We start from the raw sequence: 9,377 nt of genomic DNA, 5'->3' as shown, positions 1-9,377 counted from the left end.
TTACACTCTCCTGAATGATGTCCTCAGTGTGACTGCGCGTTATGTCGGCGATTATAGCGGGAACGCGGTGTGTTGACTTTTTGTTCCGTGATCGGTTTATCGCCGTTGTTTTTTGTCCTGCAATGTAATGGATGAGCTTTTATTTCCACGCTTTTTAAAGTTATTGCTTTGTTTTCGGGTTTTTGTTAATATAGACTTCATGGTGTACTGTTTACTCTACGGATACAAGTGACATGTACATCAAATAGGAAAAGATTAATTTGTCACGGTGGCGGTAGTCAGGTTTTCGCACTGAATATTTGCGATCTCACACATGCTAATGTTAGCGGGATTAAACAAAATATAATAATACAAATCTATTAAGAAAAACTACATGTATGTAATATAATTAGGGTCGTCCAAAAGCACCTATTAATGAAAACTAGATGTATGTAATATACTAATTAGGGTCGTCCAAAAGTGAATCCTGGCTGGCTAATCAAATCAAATTAAATCAAAAAATAATTTATTCATTTAGGATATTTTAGCCGCTTCAAGTATTTTGTATTAATATTTTTTTCTCTACCGTTTACTTCTGTACACAGATTGAATTCAGAAGAACTGGCCAGAAACTTTACTGAGGCCGATACAGACAAACATACTCATGAATACCGTGCGAGGATTGGAACACACGACCATCGGAAGTAAGGCACCGTATTAAACCACTACACCACCGAGACCATGTACCATTGTAATAATTGTTACCATTAAGAAATTCTCCATTTTACAGCGTCAAGTTTTTTGCATTCATATTATTTTCCCTACCGTCCATCTCTGTACACTGAATCAATTGAGAAGAACTGGCAAGAAACTCAACAGATCCTTTTTTAAAGCAGTAGATCTACATTTTATATTATATAGATGTCTATGTCTAACAGTAAATGAAAATCCCTTTCATGAACAACTTTTGCCACGTCTGTCATTTATTTATTTATTTATAATTGCACATGCGTATACATAAATTTACATATGATAAATTAACAATACACATGGACTCTGTTTAAAGAGTATGGTAATTTCGTAGATGACTCATTCCAATAATAAAATTTAAAATTTATATCTGTTGTAGTGTCCAGTTAGCTCCTATAGTACGTCTGTTAAAAATTCTTTTACTGTATAGTAAGCTTTGCCGGTCAGTAGTTCTTTAAGCCTTTTTTTAAATAAATTAATTTTATCCTCTTGTTTTATGGTTTCCGGGATTTTATTATATATTACAATGGATCGGTAATACGGACTCGCCCTAAACATTTCTATTTTAGGTTCTGGTAGGGCCAGTTGGTTTTTTAATCTATTATTACATTTAAAATTAAAATATGATAAATGCTCATGAACAAATACAGCTATCTCCAATATATAAATAGACGGTAAAGTTAAGTAGTGAGTAGCTAGTACCAAGTTTGTTTGCCTTACATAATTGTTAATTCTCCTACATTACTATCTTTTAAAGATAACAATAGTGTTAGAATTCCCATTTTAATTGTAGAAAAAATCCGATATTTTAAAAATATGTTAAAAGAAGGTAGTTTGTTTTTAGTACTAATGAAGTACCCAATGTAAAGATTATTACGAATATTGTAAATAGCGCCATCTAGTATTTATAGACCAACCTACTACACTGACTTTGGTCTATAAATACGGAGGTCGGTAGTTGAATAATCCTCTTTCGTTGCGTGAGCCGCGCATTCAGTCGACGAGCACAGAGCGTGCCGGTTGTGTTTTGGATACTAAAGTGAATTGTATTAGAAATGGGTTTATCCCGGTCTTAGTTGGGCCTGGGGGGAAACCTGCAAGTAGTGAAGGTGAGTGTTAATGCATTCTAAAAGGGCCTTTTAAACCTACATCCGTGTCACAAGTCACGGGCGCTACTTGGGGTTTCCCTTGCGGTAGCCGGCTTCAAAGCCTCAGTCGTCCATCATAATTAGTGCTTCTTACAATATGGATCCACCAAGTGGAACCGTAGGCTCACCTGTGATACGATATCTCTATGATGAATATGAAGGTAGCCAGCAGCTGAAGTAGAAGCAGCAGAAGGAACGCCGGGGCAGCCTGACCAAGAGCGAGCGCGCGCGGGGTCCGACCAGAACATGCAGGCGTTACAGCGGTAACTCGCTCACGAAACGTTTTGTAGTGCCCACGCTCGTACAACCTCATAAGACTGACCACAATATTAATATCTTGGATGGTATGCATTACATTATCATACTAATATTATAAAATTTATAGTTTGTGAGTTGTATATGAGTATAAATGTACCGTATTTATATATACACCAAAATATTTTTTTTTACAATTTTTGTCTGTCTGTCTGTTTGTTCTAGCAAATCTCTGAAATGGCTGGACCGATTTTGATGGGACTTTTCTTGATAGGTAGCTTATGTAATAAAAAGTAACTTAGGCTACTTTTATTTTAGAAAAAAACTTTTATTTCAGTAAACTAAAGTTAAAATCAACGCGGACGAAGTCACGGGAACACCTAGTACATAATATACCTATATAGGAAACACTCAAAGTAAAACAAACAAACACACTCATGTCGGTACCGTGCGAGGAATCATACCCGCGACCATCGGAAATGAGGCGGTGTTCTATACCGTAAACCACCAAGAGCATCTTTTTCTTGTAGTTTGTTCTGTTTAATTTACCTCCATATAAAAAACTCCCTATAAGGGCTGTGTTTCTGTGCCATAATGTATACACTGGCAGGCACCATCATCTGCAGGGACCCCAACGCGCACAGCTCTCGGTCCTCGAAAGTCTTCGATATCACTTGATTCGCCGTATACGGCTCGGTGTGGTAAGCGAACCCTGGGAAAAAACATATAGAAATAATGATAATATCTCTAGTCCATTCGCATTGTGTCCTGAAGTAAATAGAATAATAGAATAGAATAACATTTATTACATCACACATCTCAACACAATAAAAATGATGCCGACTCATCATCATCATCATCATCGCAGCCCGGAAGACGTCCACTGCTGGACATAGGCCTCCCCCAAAGATCTCCACGACGATCGGTCCTGCGGTGCTCGCATCCAATGCCTTCCAGCGATCTTGACCAGATCGTCGGTCCACCTTGCTGGAGGCCTTCCCACGCTGCGTTTTCCGGTCCGTGACGATGATGACGACTGCTGCATATAAATTATTATATAAGATAAACGTAAATAAAAAACTATTCATTAAATTAGAGATGAAATCATTATATATATATCGGCTCTGGCATGATTCGGGAATTGTACTGTTCCAAAATCTTTGAAAATAAGAGTTTTAATTACAATTATAATATTTGCTATTACTGTGAATGTAATTGTAGAATTAATATTTATAGAAACCATTATGATTAATTTGAATTAATAATTTTAGATCGAATAATAAGGCACTCAATTGTCTGCCATAATTTATTACAGAAATTAGGGCAGTCAATTGACTGACAACATCGTTAACATAAACCCTAATTATAATAACAAAAACATGCAATTTAATAACTATCATTCTTAATAGTATTTTAGAGAATTATAACAACCTCAGTTTGTGCTTAATTCTGTGTGTATTGTTAAACTGTGAGCGAGTACATGAGCATTCGCTCTGATTGGTCGGCACACCAGCGCCCTCTATGCGGGGATAAAGTCTTCTTGTACTCGAACACGGTTGAGGTGGTCAGTTACTGAGTTACCATCTTACAGAGTTACACAGTTACGGAGTGACTGAATTACCGTGGAGCCAGGTACAAACCTGGCTCACATGACTTTGTAAGTCATGTCTGCTTAGAAATAATAATAGTTAATTAAAAGAGCAACACACAAGTTTCTTGCTCATTCTTCTTGTGATGAATCTGCGTTCCGAATGAGTGGTAGAATCACAAATACAGTAACTACTCAAACGCGCTTACATTAAGTTTGTTTCATTATACCTACGAGTTAAACAATTGAGATATTCTTGACCATGTTGGTCGAGAATAACGCAAGTGACGTCAGAGTACCTAACATAACTATATCTAAAAACCTACGTGACTGCATCTGCTACGACATATACAATAAAATAAATAAATAAAAGAACAACATAGTAACAAACAAATAAATAATAATAATAAAAAAGTAAAATGCATTTCCTATCCACCACTGCGGAGCATCGTCACCGCGTCACTGTACTGATGTGTGTGTAAGGGTCCCATCTCAGCATTATGCCATGACAAAAGCCACGACGCTGATTTTCAGTGGAACCGAATAAATAAAGCTAATGTTATGGGTACTACACAACTGATATAACTATAAATACATTACAACACACATAATTTGCATAGAAAACACCGAGGCCGATACAAACAAACATGCGAGGATTGGAACACGCGACCATCGGAAGTAAGGCACTGTATCAAACCACTACACCACCGAGGGTAGTAATTGCTACCATTAAAATATGCTCCATTTTACAGAAGGAAAAGTATATTCTTCCAAGCGAAGCAAGGAAGCAAGGGCGTGTAACTAGTATAATTAATATATAACTGTCGGTGTTTTGAGAAATGAAAAATAAGAAATATTAAAGATTTTAAAATTAACAAATTGGATGTGGGTACTATTCAGAACATACTACATGCCCCTACTACGGATATTGCTAAATAATAATATTAAATATCCCTACACACTAGCCTCAAGATATTACAACTTCACCGACTTACTTTCATCCTTCTCCAAAAAGCTGTAATATTAAACACTTGTAGAATAGTCCGCAAATTTTTGTCTTCCACTTGAAAATTATCCATCCTCATCATTCATCATTTATACTGTCATTGTTTGGTGATTTTTACTCGCAATGATCAGTCTATTACCCCATCAATGGGAGATATATAATATATATATAAAAAATAATAATAATAATAATAAAATGAAAATGATATAACACCAGTCACACCAGGCACACAATAAGTACACACACACTCACACATACATACACGCGCACACACATACACACACTCTGCATTTACTTGGTTTCGGCCCGTAAGTGTGGAGAAAACCAGCAAAAGCTAAGAAAAAAAAAAAATAATAATAATAAATTTTTGTCAGAAAATTTCTATCTTCATCACATAACTCATCCATGCTTGGCTAAGGCCCGCGTGTTTGAATATATTATCCCCGTAAAAAGGGAGATATAATAAATATATAATATAATAATAATAATAATAAACTTTATTCATAAATGTACGGTACAGTTAAATATAGTTAGCCCTGGCTTTCGATATAGGTGAACCTGTTTTTTTTTTTATTTATGGATTGTTTGGGCTATTGTCAGATGTGTAGCACCTGTAGCACTGCGACCTACATAGATCTATTGTGCTCGCCCTTTTCAGAGTTCGCTACCTAGACCCGTCAGGGACAAGAATTGAAGGATATTCTTAGGAGCGATCGTTTTTATCTCCTCGGGAAAGAGTGTAAACTTTCCAAAGGAGATATTTCGTTTATGCATGAGTGGGCTACAACCACATAGGATGTGAAGCGGCGTTTCCTCTTCAGTTTGGCAGAATCTGCAGATACTTGTCGTGCATAGGCCTAGTTTAGCCATATGCTTGTTTAATTTGCAGTGTCCTGTGAGGGCCCTAGTCATCACACTGCATATGTTGATTTTACTCAATAGCAGTAGTCTATTGGAGTATTTGGTCGAGAAGCCCGATATTAGGTCTTTTGAATGTGTTAATCCTGGCATTTCTTGCCAGTGATTCAGTGCTTCTCGTTTGGTTATTAATTTGAGATGTCCCAGTTTTAGGCAACGAGGCACACCACAGAAGGGTTCGGGGCCCAGTTGGACGGTTTTTGCCCCTAACTTTGCCAGATGGTCGGCATTCTCATTGCCTTCAATATTTGAATGCCCGGGGACCCATCTCAGTATAATATTATTTCTGCTTCCTACTTCATTTAGTAGCAGGATACAGTTTCTAATAAGTTAGCTTAGGTAGGTGAACCTGCCCCGAGTCTACCCCCCACGGGGGCCGGGGTGCATGCCTTGAGGGAGGCATCACCCCACAACCAGGCCCCAGGAGGCGTGCGCGTGTACCCACGCGCCTCCACGAGATGGTAGGGTGCAAGTCATAGCACCCTAACCAGAGAGAGGGGGCCTGTCCTACAACATCTACAGGACAGGCCAAGCCGCCGAAGTCTGGGTAGAGTGCCAAGTGCGAACCCCGGACTTCGGCCCACGGCACCTCGAGGTATACCGTGTGGTTTTTTAGTGGGTACAAGTCCCACACACCACCTCACCATCCCTCCGGCGGGGTGACGGTCTTTTGAAGATTTTTCCACTAGGTGAACCTGTGTCACGAAAGCCAGTTCCCTCCAACAGTCTGTAAACACTTTTGGTACATTTGCAGTTGTGTACATAAAGGAAATATATATTCTTCTCAATTCTTGGGAAAATATATATCTGCTTCTTTTTTTAGGCTATTTCTATTTCCACTTATTTTTTTTCCATTTTTTTATTACAGAAATAGAATAGAAACCTTTTGCCACGCACGACTACATTGTGGAATCACCTTCCAACAATTCCGATCATCGTAATCATCATCATTTCAGTCCGGAAGACGTCCAATGCTGAACAAAGACCTCCCCCAAAATTCTCCACGACGATCGATCCTGCGCTGTTTGCATCCAATGCCTTCCAGCGATCTTAATCAGATCGTCGGTCTACCTTCCTGGTAGCCTTCCCACGCACTGTCTTCCAGTCCATAGTCGTCACTCGAGGACTTTACTGCCTCTTCTGGTATAGTATTTCTGAACCAATATGATATTGAACCCTTCAAGAAAAGAGCCTATTCCTTCTTATAACGCCGGAAACGCACTTGCAATTCTCCTGGCGTTGCGAGTGCTCATGGGCAACGTAATCAATTACCATCAGGCGAGCCCCAAGCTCATTTGTCTCCTATACTATACAGAAAAGTCATAGCTATATTTTTAATTAAATAGGACTAGCAACGCACCACTTTGTTTATTATTCCCACTCACTACTTACACTACGTTATTATAATATAACTAGCTTTTGCCCGCGGCTTCGCTCGCGTTAATTTATCCCCTTAGGGTTGGAATTTATGAAAATCCTTTCTTAGGGGATGTCTACGTCATAGTAACTTTATACATGCAAAGTCTCAGGCCGATCGGTTTAAAATTGACAAAGTTTCATACAAACTTTAATCCCCTATTTTATCCCCTTGGGGGTAGAATTAATCAAAATTCTTAGCGGATGCCTACGTCATAACATCTAGTTGGATGCCAAATTTCAGCCCGATCACTCCAGTGGTTTGGGCTGTGCGTTGATAGATCACAATGGCAGTCAGTGACTGAGTTATTTAGATAACGTTATAAAAAAGTAGGTGAAAATTTAGTTGTATGTATTAATTAAGTATTTAGGATTGTATGTATTTTTTAATGACACATAATAAAAGTATGTAAATAAAAATTTTGCCCAAAAAATAAAAAAATAATGTTAGGGATGGACAACCCTCATCACTTAGGGGTATGAAAAATAGATAGCCTATTCTCAGACCTACTGAATATGCATATAAAATTTCATAAAAATCGATTCGTCGAGTTAGCCGTTTGGTAACTAGCATTGTGACCCTAGAATTTTATATATAAGATATTATATTATATTTCATTATACGCACATTACTAACAATTTCCATTGAATTCAAGCAGATATGCAATATCATATTCATTATGTAAAACCTAATTCATCTGCGTAATATACATAGGGTTGCCAACCATACTTCATAATAACGTATCCATTATTTTTGGTAATCATACTTTATACTTTTACATACAAATAAAGTTACAAAACTTTTACTTTATACTTTATTTTCAACCTTTAGTGTGATGCGTAAAACAAAATACTCATTATGGGTACTTAACGGTATATAATTACTGAACGAAATGTTAGATGACAATTGTGAGTTGTAACATTTGTGTCTAGTGTTATAAGCACAGAAAAATACGTTTTTAAAGCGAAATAAAAACATGAAATTTGAAAGACACTTTTTTTTCTTAATACTTTATTTTTTTCATATCCAAGCCAGTTTATATGGATTTTTTTTTGGCAAAAAAAGTTGGCAACCCTAAATATACATAAATGTATTCATGCCTTAATACGAAACGATTATACTGACTAATCTCTAAATCGTTATTCCAACACTAGCAATAACAGAGTGCTCATAAATCTTTAAGCCCATGATCCCTGCAATGGTATTATCACACTTATCTATATTAATAATAATAATAATAGAATAGAATAGAAAATCATTTATTTAAAGAAACTTAATTTAAGCACTTTTGAATAGTCAATATGGGACACAGTCACCTACATACATCAAAATAATAATTGCATTTAATAATGTCTAGTAAGACAAATTCAATATTGTCTACTAAGCACAGCTGTGTCTAAACTGTGTCACCCCACCTTACATTTTCCTATTGTTATTTAGTATATAAGATCATTATTTCTATGTACATATTGTCAGTTTATCATCATCTGTAATATACATCGTCTCGACCAACAACATAGTATTATTCACCCGCAACAATCAACATTTCTTTTTAAATCTACCGCTTATTCGGAAAGCTGTCTCATCACAAGAAGTATAAGCAAGAAACTTGTGTGTTGCTCTTTTAAACAATCCTTGTAAGTTCACATATTACAAGTCGAAACGTGTGAATACAAACTACCAACCAGCACTAATTTATTTAGGCTCAAATATAAAAACACAATAAGATTAAATCAGTAATCTCAGGACAATTCACACAGCGCCATCTAGACCCAAGTTAAGCTAGCTGAAGCTTGTGTTATGGGTACTAGATAACTGATGCAAAGACATAGTCATTTTTTATTCGTAAATACATACATATTATACATAGAAAACATCCAGACCGATACAAACAATCATACTCATGAATACAAATGTTTGTGCCGTGCTTGGGATCGGCGCTAACAAAAATATTCTCTGATGAGCTCACGGCTGTTTTTTGTCCCACAGCCCCACGGTGGTCTGAAACTGAATTTTCTTCGTTTTCCCGAAAAATATCAATCCGAAATTAAAAAATAAATACGTTTTAATTTTTACCGATGTCATAAAAGGATTTTTTTTTCATACAAAAAAAAATGTATTTTGTCATTTTTACAATGGCGTTTAACGTGCTAATTAATTTTTTTTTTTAATTATAGGAACATCCAAAATATCTTATATAGTATATCACCATAAAATATGTAATTATTTCTACCACTTTTGTACACTAAATTAGATCCAAATATATTCAGCAGTTAACCGATAATGCGGTAACAAATATACAAACATCATAGAAAC

The 9,377-nt window shown here is 36.5% G+C and overlaps 1 pseudogene; it reads right to left on the bottom strand.

The window, feature by feature from the left end:
• Positions 1-2,005: 2,005 nt before the first annotated feature.
• Positions 2,006-9,377, bottom strand: part of LOC131854551 (ionotropic receptor 75a-like) — a 35,152-nt pseudogene continuing 27,780 nt past the window's right edge.

This window comes from Achroia grisella, unplaced genomic scaffold (assembly GCF_030625045.1).
Source record: "Achroia grisella isolate CSIRO2021 unplaced genomic scaffold, CSIRO_AGI_Agris_v1 utg1234, whole genome shotgun sequence".
NCBI lineage: Eukaryota > Metazoa > Arthropoda > Insecta > Lepidoptera > Pyralidae > Achroia > Achroia grisella.
This window is presented reverse-complemented; position numbering and strand designations above follow the sequence as displayed.